We start from the raw sequence: 13439 nt of genomic DNA, 5'->3' as shown, positions 1-13439 counted from the left end.
TACAAAAACCCCTAATTAACTTCCCATGTGCATTCTAGTTGTGCTACTGGTGCAAGTTTTATTACTGAACTTGGTGACGTGGAAACCCCACACCCTTGAACCTGCTACATATGGTGGAGAATGCAGTCAAAACAAACCAAGCTCAATTACTAAAGAAACACAGAGCACAATGGAAGCATTGGTGAGACAGCTGGTGGAGGCAAACAAAGCACAGCAGGCTATGCAGAGGGAGCTGCTGGAATAACAGCGTCAGCAGACCACTCTCATGCGAGCTGACCTCAACCAGCTGACAGCCGCCCAGGCCGGCATAACGACAGGCGCAACAGTCTCTCGTCTCAAACCCAGTAGGCTTCTACTGAAGCTGACATAGGCTGACGACATCAAGGCTTACCTACAAGCCTTTGAGAGGACAGCGGCTAGGGAGAAATGGCCCCATGAGCAATGGGCCAGCCTACTAACACCCTTCCTATCAGGCACGGCACAGAAGACCTATCAGGATCTGACGGTTCACCAGGTGACGCATTACGAGGTGCTGAAAAAGGAAATCTTGCGCCGCTTGGCCAAGCAGCAGGAGGACAACTACCTACAGAAGGGACTGCTGCAGAAGGTGCAGGCCACAGTCCTCCAGGAGATGGAGGCCAAGGAGGCACTGAGAGGGGAGGTGTCCCTCCACCAAAGATCTGCAGAGCTCCAGCAGAGCCTAGGTTGCTATGAGGAAAGATTTAGCCAGGCAGTAGGAGGAGAAACAGGAGGGCCTTAGAGAGATGAAGGAGCAGCTTGTCAAGCAGCAGGAGGACAGCTCCCTACAGAAGGTCTTGCAGGAGGCCCAGGCTGCAGCCCTCCAGGAGGAGGCAGTAGATGCTCAGAGAAGGGAGGTGACCCTCAACCAGCAGAAAGCTGCAGAGCTACAGCAGAGCCTGGAGACTGCTCTGAGGGATCAGGAGGAGAAGATCAGAGAGGAGGCCACTCTGAAAATGGAGACCCTCCAAGCAGCAAAAGACCTGCAGCTCAGCACTCGGACAGAGAAGGCCACCCCTTTACAGGAGCAGCTAGCTAAGAGGGAGCAGGAGATCTCCCTTCAGAAGGAGGCGCTGCAGGAGGCCCAATGGGAGAAAGAGTCAGTGGAGGCGATTCGGGACAGGCCCGCCCCCTCACCAAGAAGCAGATCAGGTGCAGCCCATGGAAATGCCGATGCCCTCTCCAGGAGAGGTGCTCTAGGGAGCTGGACCGCCCCTCCCTCCTAGACAGAGCTGGGTGTGTGTATGGCAGACAGCAGGGAGAGGTGAGGGGATTGGTAATTGAGGGGTAATATCTTGCAGGTTGCTGGCTCCACCCCTGAGCCTTACATGGATTTCCTTCCCCTGGCCAGGCTCAAATAATCAACATAACTTGCAATACACATACACATCATTTTTTTAAAGCATGGGTTTACATGCAATCTCCTTTATCCGATTCGAATTATTTTGAGTATACTTTAAATGCCCTGATGTGTCACTAATTTCGGCTTTGACAACAGCTGATCAATTAGATATGGGGATGCGCAAGGAATAGCGGGATGGAAAGCAATTGCGGCATGACGCATGCGAAAATACAATGTTTTATAGTATTTAAATTTTCAAAAAATCAAGTATGGGTTAAATGCCAGGATGTTATACTCATTTTGGCTCTTCCTTGAGTAGATTGGAAGGGGTGGGCTGTGAGTGATAGAACCTAGTTCTCTTCAGGTAGCCAAACAATAAAACATGGCTACTGAATTAGGAAGATGCCTAAAAGCAAAGCTTCTGCGGTGGTATTCAAATGTAGGCTAACTAGTTTTTCTTCTACATCGCAGAAGAAGTCTTAAAAAATATATATATATATTTTCTTCTCATTGACAAGTATTTCTTGTTCTCTTGCCCTTTCTCAGAGCTTTTAAATTAAATACTAAACCATCTTTTGATTTCTAATTGTGTCGGCACCGGGGACTCGAAATGTGACTGCTTTATTGATGTCATGCTAATCAGGCTTTTTGAACACATGGATTGTTTTACTTTTGTAGGCTAGGATACCAGGATACCAGGATTTCAGTGCTTTAGTTTATTATGTTGCTGTCCAGCGTTTCTGATTTGTAGCCTTTTGATTTGAACATTTGAACACTTCTGGCTATTTGATTTCATTTATACATGTTACAGAACTTTGGTTTCACTAAATATGTTGAAATTAAACTAAATAATCTGTTTATGTCTTACCTTTACTTTTGTAATAGGATAGGTAGATTACACGGCCTACAGTACAGGTAGAATGTGGTAGTCTGGTTTTAAACAGACTATGTAGGCCTATAACTCCATTCCTATTCAATTCAGAGTTTAGAGAAATCCATCGAATTGCAAATGAGCTATTATCAGGCTGGTTAATGCGATGTTTGTCTGTTGAATTTGGAAATATCCACCTGCACTCGGCCCCGCCCGCCCCATCTACTCAGCCAGTCAAGAGCTGAGCTGCTGCTGCGTTGTGGCCGTAGCATACTGCATACTTTTTACTAAACGGTTAGTGCTAAATAATATGTGACGATGAGTACGCAGTTTAAGTTTGTATGGGTATTTGGACACAACTAGTCTTTATCTGAGAGTAATGGCTTGGGAGCTACAGAGACTTCAAATATCGTTATGGAGTAATAAGGCATCGTGAACTGTACAATTGGGTGATCTGGCTGTCAGTAGCTCATTTCATTGCCAGGTCGCAATTGTAAATGAGAACTTGTTCTCAACTTGCCTACCTGGTTAAATAAAGGTGAAATAAAATAAATAAAATAAAATGTCATTCTTTCTCGTAATAATGTAAGTACCATACAATAACCAGGTCAACTATTCTCCCCAGTCTCACAGGTCTTTAAAAAAAAACGTTTATTTTTAACTAGGTAAGTCAGTTAACAAATTCTTAGTTTCAATGACAGCCTGGGAACAGCCAGTCAACTGCCTTGTTCAGGGGCAGAACAACAGCTCTGGGATTCGAACTTGCAACCTTTCGGTTACTGGGCCAACGCTCTAACCACTAGGTTACCTGCCGTCTGACGCAGGTATGGCCCTGATGCCTGATCTCTGGCACGAGCCTGGAGCCCACGAAGGTTAAGGCTTATGGAGCACTAGTGACGGGGGAGATGTTCAGGCTAGGAAACAGATGTTGCCTTTTGGAACGGTAAGACCATCGCTGTGTATTATCCCCGCTTTGAGGAATTTGATTAAATCAACCTCAATACAGACTAGATATTGCATAAAACACAAACATATATCGTTGTCAGGGGTGAAAGTAAACTAACTTTACTGCATGTCAGCCGCATAAAAAAATGAGCGAATTGCTTCTATGAGAACAATTACATTTTGCCAACGTGGAGATTAGTGGCCGATACCGAAATGCGTGCGGACAACAGTGGACTCATCAATTCATGCTACAAGTATCATTACAATACACGTGTAGGTGTTTTGTAACAGACGTCTCTTTCCGTTCATCAAATTGTGGGTGCACAGTACACTGTTTGGATGCTGGAATTATTTGATGAGCGGACGAACGTGCGCAGGTAGCCTACAGGAGCGCTTTTTTTTAATGATTGACAATCAGATGAAAACATCACGACTGGTTGTGTTAATGCCACATTAAAAGATAACACATGTCAAAAGTCATATGACACATATTTACTAGGTCTACTAGGCACACAGAGATCATATGAAATGAATAGGGATTCTACATGTAATTCGATGATTACATCTACACTCTATAATTGTTTTTATCTATGTGACACATAGGGAGTCCCATACCGGTAAGAAATTACATCTACTTTCACCCCTGAATGTTAGTAATGGGGGGGAAATCGATACAGTTAAATATCGGGATATTCTTTTTGATGATATATATTGCAATCTTATTTTCCCTGTAGTTGGCTGTACCTGCATCAAAACTCCAGTATTTTTCCTTTACATATTTTTCTCCATCTTCTTTTTAAATAAGGAGCCAATTTGTTTCCAGATCTTTTATTTCCATGACTGATCCAAACTCATTTTCTCACGGCTCTCTATTGTCCCTCTGCAGCAGACATGTGGTGAGTAATATGTTTGGAACATCAAATTGCAATAAAATCCCAGTATTGAATCGCAATACACATAGAACCGTGGGAATCGCAATAAATATCTGAAGTATCGTGATAATATCATATCGTGAGGTCCAGTTCCCAGCCAACACTGATCGTTTACCATCAGCACCTAGGACAACAGATTCCACAACAGAACTGCAAGGGAATGGGAAAACTACATGAAATCACTGGTGAGAACAGCTGAGATAGCTGGGCTCTTCTTACCTGTTTGATCTGGCTGTTGACCGATAGAGGAAGGACGTAGGTCCCTTGTGTTCCAGCTTCTGACTTTATTGGTTATGAGTAGGACACATTTGTTCCTATTCTTCTTCTTCACGCTTCACTGCCTAATCTGACCATTCTGTTCTGTTGTTTGTTGCCTTGGATACCAAGTCCTACATGAGCGTCATTGGTACAGTGCTGCGTATTCCCCATCCACACGGTGTTGTACAGGAACAGAGCTAAATTTAGTGGCTGGCGAGGGTCATGCTCACCTCACTGGGGGGTTTTTGACGCAAAAGAAACGGATGTTTCGTCTTGCATCAAAAGATCAACATAGAAGATGCTTCATGGAATGATCTTAGTACCTTCAAATAGACTGTGTTTGTAATAAGAACAGTACCCGTTGGCCAACAACCCAGTATTCGACCCATTATTTTCATCTGCATGCACATGAAGCATGACGTGACCACTTTCTTCACTCACTTCACACTTTTTGTTGACTTGTTGACTGTTTTTTTTCTCACATTACTGAAAACGCGCAATAACCGCACAATATATACAACAAGGACAACAATTCATTAGTGTGGTTTAACCTTATCAGACCAGGTTCTATGGAAGGCAAACTGATAGGTTTCTGTAATAATCTGTCACATCTCTCTGTAGTCATCCAATCAATGACTAGTTGAAGATTGACATACAGCATCTAGCAAAATTACATCATGGATCAAGCGGGGGTGAAATATTAATTAATGCTATAATTTAAAGATCTCCTTCAATTTTAGTTTTTTGAAGATGCAGTCATGTACTCGGATCTCATGCCACACTTTCAGTAGGATGGGAGGATTTTCTTTGACAGCGGTGCTCACTCACATTTTTTTGCTTGTAAAAATGGGCTTTACACTTGCGTTCTTTGATTGGCGAATGACCTATTTTCTCAAAATGGTATTTGAGTGCTCTCCAGCCTCTTCACTGTGTGAATGGGACTTCTATAAACTAATCCAATTGCCTTATGCGGATCCCTTGTTTCTCCAAATTTTCCCTCAGGTAAAACAATGTACTGACATTTGAATGTACTGACATCTCCTCCAAGCAAATATTATTTCACACACACACACACACACACACACACACACACACACACACACACACACACACACACACACACACACACACACACACACACACACACACACACACACACACACACACACACACACACACACACACACACACACACACACACACACACACACACACAACCCAAAAGATGCCTCCCAGAAGAAGTTATTATTACAAGCGTTTGGCTACATCACTTAAATAATACATTATGATTTCCATGGCTTTAGTAATTGTCACCCATGGGAATATGGTTCTTACTGACCTTTGCAGTGGTTTCATTATACTCAGTGGGGAGATGTGAATTTCCCTCACAGCCATTCAGCAAATGGATTGCTTCATTTTCTCTGCTTGAGTCTATGCAGCGACATGCTGTATGTAGATGCTGCATTAGTAGACTGACTAAACCCAAATGAAACCATATTTTCCCTCCCTCTCTTGGTTTTCCTCAGAGGACTGTCTATTTGTTAATTAAGCCATATTCCCACGGTGAAAGATGGAAAGTCTAAGGAGTGGAGGGGCGAAAGAGATTTCTACTTTGTAATTCACATTAGGCTACATCCTTGCTTTTCCCTTCGTTGTGGCTGGCAATGCTACATTCCTGGTCCGCAGCTCAAATTGACCGTAAATATCACAGTGGCCATTAGCCAGTAATCACAAACTATTTACATTGAACAAAAATATAAATACAACATGTAAAGTGTTGGTCCCATGTTTCATAAGCTGAAATAAAATATCCCAGACATTTTCCATACGCACAGAAAGCTTATTCTCTCAAATGTTTTAACAAATTTGTTTACATCCCTGTTAGTGAGCATTTCTCCTGAGCCAGGATAATCCATCAACCTGACAGGTGTGGCCTATCAAGAAGCTGATTAAACAGCATGATCATTACACAGGTACACCTTGTGCTGGGCACAATAAAAAAGGTCACTTTAAAATGTGCAGTTTTGTCACACAACACAATGCCACAGATGTCTCAAGTTTTGAGGGAGCGTATAATTGGAATGCTGACTGCAGGAATGTCCACCAGAGTTGGTGTCAGATAAATGTATGTTAATTTCTCTACCATAAGCCGCCTCCAATGTTGTTATAGAGAATTCCTTTCAACCAGCCTCAAAACCGCAGACCACGTGTAACCATGCCAGCCCAGGGCGTCCATATCTGGGTTCTTCACATGCAGTATCATCTGAGACCAGCCACTCGGACAGTTGATGAAACTGTGGTCTTGTACAACCAAAGAATTTCTGCACAAACTGTCAGAAACCATCTCAGGGAAGCTCATCAGCGTGCACGTCGTCCTCACCAGGGTCTTGACCTGACTGCAGTTTGGAGTTGTAACCGACTTCAATGGGCAAATTCTCACCTCACTGGCACACTGGAGAAGTGTGCTCTTCATGGATGAATCCCGGTTTCAACTCCTGTACCGGGCTGATGGCAGACAGCGTGTGTGGCGTCTTGTGGGCGATCGGTTTGCTGATGTCAGTGCTGTGTCAACAGAGTGCACCATGGTGGCGGTGGGGTTATGGTATGGGCAGGCATAAGCTATGGACAACAAACAGTGCAGTCACTGGGGGGGGGGGGTGACATCAATATGGCCAGTAGTTGTTATCGACACAAGACATTTCGGTAGAAGCGGACCATAGCAGGCAATTGGTACATCCATTTTCAATGTGAACTTTCTACATGTCGACAAAAAAAAAATCACTGGGCAAGTTAATGGAGACATAGTTAGTATGGTCTGATTTGCTGGGCTATTTCCTTCACCTTTGACCCCATCAAGAGCAGCTTTTCTGCTGAAGTAATTATTCACTTAATCTACCATCTCATGGGAGATGCAACAGAAAAAATACGTAGAAGGAGGCCAGATCTTAACGGGGATATACAAATCAGTTTATTTCTGGTAATGCTTTCATAAATAAAAGCAATGGCTTATATGACTGTAAAGACATGTCCAGACTGTACATGTTTACCAATTCTTCTGTATTTTGTGATTTCTGTCCCTCTTGAAAATATCTGCATCCCCAAGAGCGCTTAACCTGAGGTAACGCATTCCTTAACTCTACCTGATAAGACAGACCTATGTGGCTCCACCTCTCTCAGAACAAAGACTGTTGCCCATCGTATGTCACAAAGAAGGACGTGCCAACCCACATCCAGTCAATCTATACGGTCAATTTGAATGGGAGCCAAGACAATATTTACACCCTTTGACAGCCATCAATTCAAGTAGAGCCAAGTAGAGAGGCAGGTGTCCTTGCAGGACCACCAACAGCATCCTAAATGACTTCTCTCCTTAATCCCAATTTAGGACATTGTGCTATCCCAAGATGATTTACAAACACAGGGCTCCACTCAGTTGAGCAGAATGTGTCATGTAAAATGTAGATGTTTTGAGGTTGAAAATATTACTGACATATGTAAAGAGAGTGAACAGCTGACGCGAGAGTCCATCCTTGGAACTTGCGGATCAAAGGCATACACACACACACAACGCATACACTGCCTTCAACTGGGTAATTGCGGAGGTGGGGTTTCGACATCATTAGATAGAGCAGTGGTAATTCACACCTATGTCCTCTATAGGCTGCTACTGGAGATTTTGGTGGTACGTTAAACATTCCGAGATATAGCTTTTACATTGGATTTTTATTAGGAAAACACAACAGCCTCTCTCCTCTCCTCTCGTGTCTGATACGTGACGCTTTCCAGACTTCAGTTAAAAATGTCATGTTTCATAATGTCGGTTGGATGCAAAATAAAAACACACCACGACCCCGACACAGGTGTCATGGAAACCAGCGCAAAACATGCCACATAAACATGAAATATCCTCCACTGACAGGCCAGAGAAAACAGTGTTATGAAGTCTGTAAACCTGGATTTAAAAAAATACCATGCCAGGTGTTTCTGCACTTCGGTCTTTGCATGCAGCCGCAGCAATATTAGAAACTCTTTTAAACAGGGTTAGTGATAAGCAATGGTCCAATCCACTCCACAGTCAGCAAACAATCAGCCTACTCAGTGCTAGTTAGAAAGTGCGAGTGTTACTCCAAGAGAGGCTCTGCCAAGGCCATGAGCTGTCACAGCCTGTCAGGCATATCAGGGCCCATTATCAGCCCTAAAGAATGCAGGCCGTGCCCAACTTCACACAGAGGGAGCAGGGCATGATCGCTGGGCTAAGACCCAGACTAACATACATATTTTACTCGTGTAAATCTACCCTGAGACCCATATCACTTACCAGAATAGTCATTATTCCTCCTGGGTCTGTGGGTGCTGCCTGATACCCAAACGTGAGGTATCGCTATAACAAACACAATCTGACTCCTTTTAGACAGTAAAATCACTTGAGAGTGGAACAATGTAATTGAGCTGCACCATAAGTTAAGGTGAGAGGGTTGTAGTAGCTGCCATCCTACTCTGACTCGGGGAAGGAAAGCGTGAACAATGCAAATAACATGGTAACATGATAAACAATGTCATTTCTAATTGTCATACATTGTCAAGGGATTTAGCATCACGTGTATTTTTCAATTGTAAATCTGCAATCGAATCTTACGATATTTTCATGAAATTAAGTACATTCCCCACCAATTCCTGACTAATTTTAAAATTCTATTTTATTATATTATACAATGATTGGAAACATCTCAGACAATTTTGGGCAAAGCCATATGAAAAAAAGTTTGCCATCGGGTGTTTACAGTAAATGGAATTGTTACAATACTTTCTGAAATTCACAATTTTTGTAATGTAAAGCCAGTTAACCTTCGAGGAGGGTACAACAGGCACACAGTTTCCAAAACCTGCAACGTGAAGAATGTCCATTAAGAAAGGTATTCACATATAGTCAGTGGTGTAAAGTACTTAAGTAAAAATACTTTCAAGTACTACTTAAGTTGTTTTTGGGGGAAACTGTACTTTACTTTACTATTTATATTTTTGACAACTTTTACTTTTACTTCACTACATTCCTAAAGAAAATAATGTACTTTTTACTGGCTGACTTACATTAATAGAAAATGACTCAAGTAAAAGTGTATCTTTACTTTTACTCAAGTATAACAATACATTACAGTACATTTTCAACCATTGCATTTTGGATCTTATATATCTGTCTTGTATATTTTCCAAAACAGAAGGCCCCCAGAAAATGTGTGGGACATCGTAGGTTACATCTCACGTTTTAATAAGTCCAATTTGCAAATTGCATGCTGCTCACTCACCCTAAATTAGCTCTGTAAAAATTGAGTCCGTTCTTTTTCCAGGTCTTTCTTTAGCCTATGCGTGCTTTGTCATCGAAAGAACGTTATAAGAGCTTGGTTTTCCTGGGTTGGTTAGCAGTGGAGATGTATTCCCTGTGAGATAAAAGAGATAGATCCTCGCTCATCTGCTCCGTCAAAGCTTCTTTAGGAGAGCAACACAGAGGAGGAAGGATGCGCATCGATAGTAGGCTGCTCTAAATACCATCAACAACATCCAGGCAAGGGAGTTGTGGAGGTGTGGAGTGTGGAGGTGTGGAGGTGTGGAGTGTGGAGGTGTGGAGTGTGGAGGTGTGGAGTGTGGAGGTGTGGAGTGTGGAGTGTGGAGTGTGGAGTGTGGAGGTGTGGAAGTGTGGAGGTGTGGAGTGTGCGCATATGAGTGTGCAAATATATGGAGTGCATTTGAGTGGGTACGGCTAAAGTGTTTATCATAGTCCAAAATGTGTACCTGTATGCACAGCAGCGTGGTAGAAAATTGGACTGTTGGCTTTCAGACTTTTCACAATTTCTGTCAACACATTCAAATGAATCGAGGACGGGTAGCGGATCCGCGTTGGTTGGGCATTGTGGGGAAATGCGCATTTGGGCTGTATGTCTGATGGTGGTCTCAGAGCCGCGTAGCTTTGTCACAATGGGACCCCTGACGATCACAACTGACTAGATGAAAGTCAAGGAGTGAAGTCGGGGGAGGTGGATCTGCAACGGCCAAAAGTCGGATGCTAATGTGGTTTTCCAACAGCAAGGATCAGATCAACTTGGCGGTGTTGCCATTGTTTATAAACGTTTTTCTTTATAATGTCGAAATCAACTTGTCCCCAACCCCAATATCGCACAATCACAAACTGAAATCATATTTGTGTACATTGTATAATGAATTAGTGAGAGAGAGCCTTATTAAATATCACATTTGATTGTATCCGTGGTAAGAAGGAGACTCTGTAGCTCAGTTGGTAGAGCATGGTGCTTGTAACGCTAGGGTAGTGGGTTCCATCCCCGGGACCACCCATACGTAGAATGTATGCACCCATGACTGTAAGTCGCTTTGGATAAAAGCGTCTGCTAAATGGCATATATTATATATTATTAAGAATCGTGGCAAAGTTGGTTCCTGTTTCAAGTCAAGTCTTTGGTCACGTTCGTGTGGGTCAAACAAAAACACCCAAATGATTGGTTGACAATAGAGCCACCAACAATGCAGGCCATGGCTGCAGGATGAAGTTGGCGAAGAGCACCTGCAGAAACTTGTAGTTGACTGAAGTCAAAACTTCATGACCTTTGATCACATGATTTTTGCAAAGTTAACGCAGTCAACATGTTGGCGCAAGTCTGACTATTTGTATCCCTATAATGCAACACACCTTGAAAAGCGGTGACACTTGACAAAAGTGATCTGCTCGAAAGCATTCATTTATCAAGGCTAATGGTAGCCTATGTTACATAGAAACGGAAAAAGCAAATTATTTTGCATTCCCTCGCAAAAAGTTAGCTAGCTGGTAACCTCGTCCCCAGGCTATTGCACACAGTGCATTTTGATGGAAGTCTCTGGGAACGAGATTAGCTAGCTACCTTACCTTCACAACCAAAAGGTCATTGAGGAACAGCCTTGTAATTTCACATCTGGAAGGTGAATTGAAACAATTAGCTAGCATGATTATATAATTTGTAGCACTGCCAACTATATGAATGATGCACTGAATTTACTGTCGAGGGGATCTCAATAGTTGTTAGCTATGGCTATACTCATATCAAGAACAAGCAAGACCCTATCTGAGAAGCATGACTGATCGAGCATTTTGGAAATGCAATACATTTCAAAAGGAGGCCAGCTGTTTTTGATTACCTTTGCTAGCTAACGACAACATTGCTATCGGTCTAAAGTACATTGACAAAATGATAATGATGGCAAAGTTGTTTCCTTCGAAACAATTGCCTACTTTATCAATGCCATAGTGTTACCAGGCCACCATAGATTCATTTAGATTAAGCAGTCTTTAGCCTCCATCTATCACGATTTTTTTGGGGCCACTATGGCAAAATTGGTTCCTGTTCCGACAGAGGGAGGTTTGAGAACCTTCCGTTCATAGCAATGGTATGGCGCGACCAGTTAATGGAGGTGCAAACTATGAATGGCAACATTTGCTTTGCAGTTGTCTAATTTGCCCAAATCTCTGACTGTGTATTTCTTCCAGTAGAGGTGCGTGGGTAAAATCACTGGGTAAGCCCCCCCCAGCCACACACACACACACACACACACACACACACACACACACACACACACACACACACACACACACACACACAAGAAAAGCCATATTACAACCGATGTGTTGTGATAATTGCGTTGTTTGCTCCTTAACCTGTTAATTCATATGTCTTGCGATCGTGATATATAGGACTAAAAGCTGAGACAATAAGACACAGAATAAATTCAACCACACCTTTGTTTTATCACTAAACCAGATAACAGCCACAAAGCATATTGCATGTACAGCATGGTCAAGCAGGTTAATGTTTCCAACATTTTTGGACCACTTAACAACTATTGATTTAGAACCACAGAGAGTTCCCGCAAGTCGTAAAGAAAACAAGAGCTGACTCCACTATTCCAGCACCATTTCAACTTCAACATTTCATCATCATCAAATCACCTCTGCTTAGTCTAATACAGTGACAACTAAATGATCCCAAAAACAATTTAGTCCATTCAACATGAGATAAATATAATTTGGCTGTCCATGGTTCTGATTTATGTGTGTGTTTGTGTTTATGTGTGTGTGTGTGTGCGTAAGTGTAGAAAAAAGTAGAAAAACATGTCGACTCACCCTACAAGTAGAGAAATGCAAATGCCATCCTGCTCTTTTTCATGTTGACGAAACAGTCATACAGTACACACTTTTATTTTTTGTTGTCATAGGCTACCTGGCTAAAATGCTTGCTCGCCAGTCTAATTTCCATTCATGGGCAACATTAGCTAGTTAACATTAGCCTTCTACAACTAGCTACATATTGAACTGCCATGCTCTCAAGCCAGGGGCACAACAATGTATGAATTAATGGTTGGATCAAAATCCGCCATTATAATCATTGACCAGTACGGAGAATTAGGTAAAACCACAAGTCCAAATCCCTATCTCCATCCATGTCTAATTTAGGAAAGGGACAATTTTAGCTAGCTGGTTAGCCAGCCACCGGAGGACAATACCACAACGAGATGCAACAATTCAAGTTTATCTGTCAATGATGTATGCTCTCAATGGGATTTGATAGGAGAGACACCAAATCCAAGCTGGCTTCCGTTGACACTTTTTTTTGGTCCACCAAAGCCATTCACAGTTTAGCTCTATGCTGACTGGCACATTTTGTATACTTTTTTGTCATGGGAGGCCAGATGCTCGCTGACTTCTCTTGCCTTCAATGCTACGGGCGGAAAGAATGTCATACTTGTTTGGATCAGAGAGAGAGAGAGAGAGATGCTGTTTCGCTCGCTCTAAAGCTTCCTCCTGTGAGATACATTCAGCCTCTTGCGAATTTAAGGAAAACTATGAAAAACCTAGAGACGAAAGACACATTATTATTTTATTTTTTAAATTCATTTTTGTACATTTTCAGGGGGAAGCCTGGCTTCCCTTGTCATCCAGGAATACACGCCACTGGTGTCTGCCAGCCTGTCTGCCTACCTGTCTGCCTACCTGTCTGCCAGCCTGTCTGCCTACCTGTCTGCCAGCCTGTCTGTC

General features: G+C 42.6%; 1 protein-coding gene across 3 annotated transcripts in view; it reads right to left on the bottom strand.

Moving 5' to 3' along the window:
* The window catches only part of LOC118399992 (caM kinase-like vesicle-associated protein), a 39706-nt gene extending 29767 nt beyond the window's left edge, over positions 1-9939 (bottom strand). For 2 of the 3 annotated variants that reach the window (XM_035796304.2, XM_035796308.2), the window contains exon 1: positions 4328-4546. The gene's annotated coding sequence lies outside the window, so the exon portion shown is untranslated. Of the gene's footprint in view, positions 1-4327; positions 4547-9669 lie in introns of those variants that run through there. The other variant, XM_035796306.2, reaches the window with a different exon arrangement.
* Positions 9940-13439: the final 3500 nt, after the last annotated feature.

The sequence above is a fragment of the Oncorhynchus keta genome, chromosome 21 (genome assembly GCF_023373465.1).
Source record: "Oncorhynchus keta strain PuntledgeMale-10-30-2019 chromosome 21, Oket_V2, whole genome shotgun sequence".
NCBI lineage: Eukaryota > Metazoa > Chordata > Actinopteri > Salmoniformes > Salmonidae > Oncorhynchus > Oncorhynchus keta.
The sequence above is the reverse complement of the archived record's forward strand: the minus strand, read 5'-3'. Positions and strand labels throughout refer to the sequence as shown.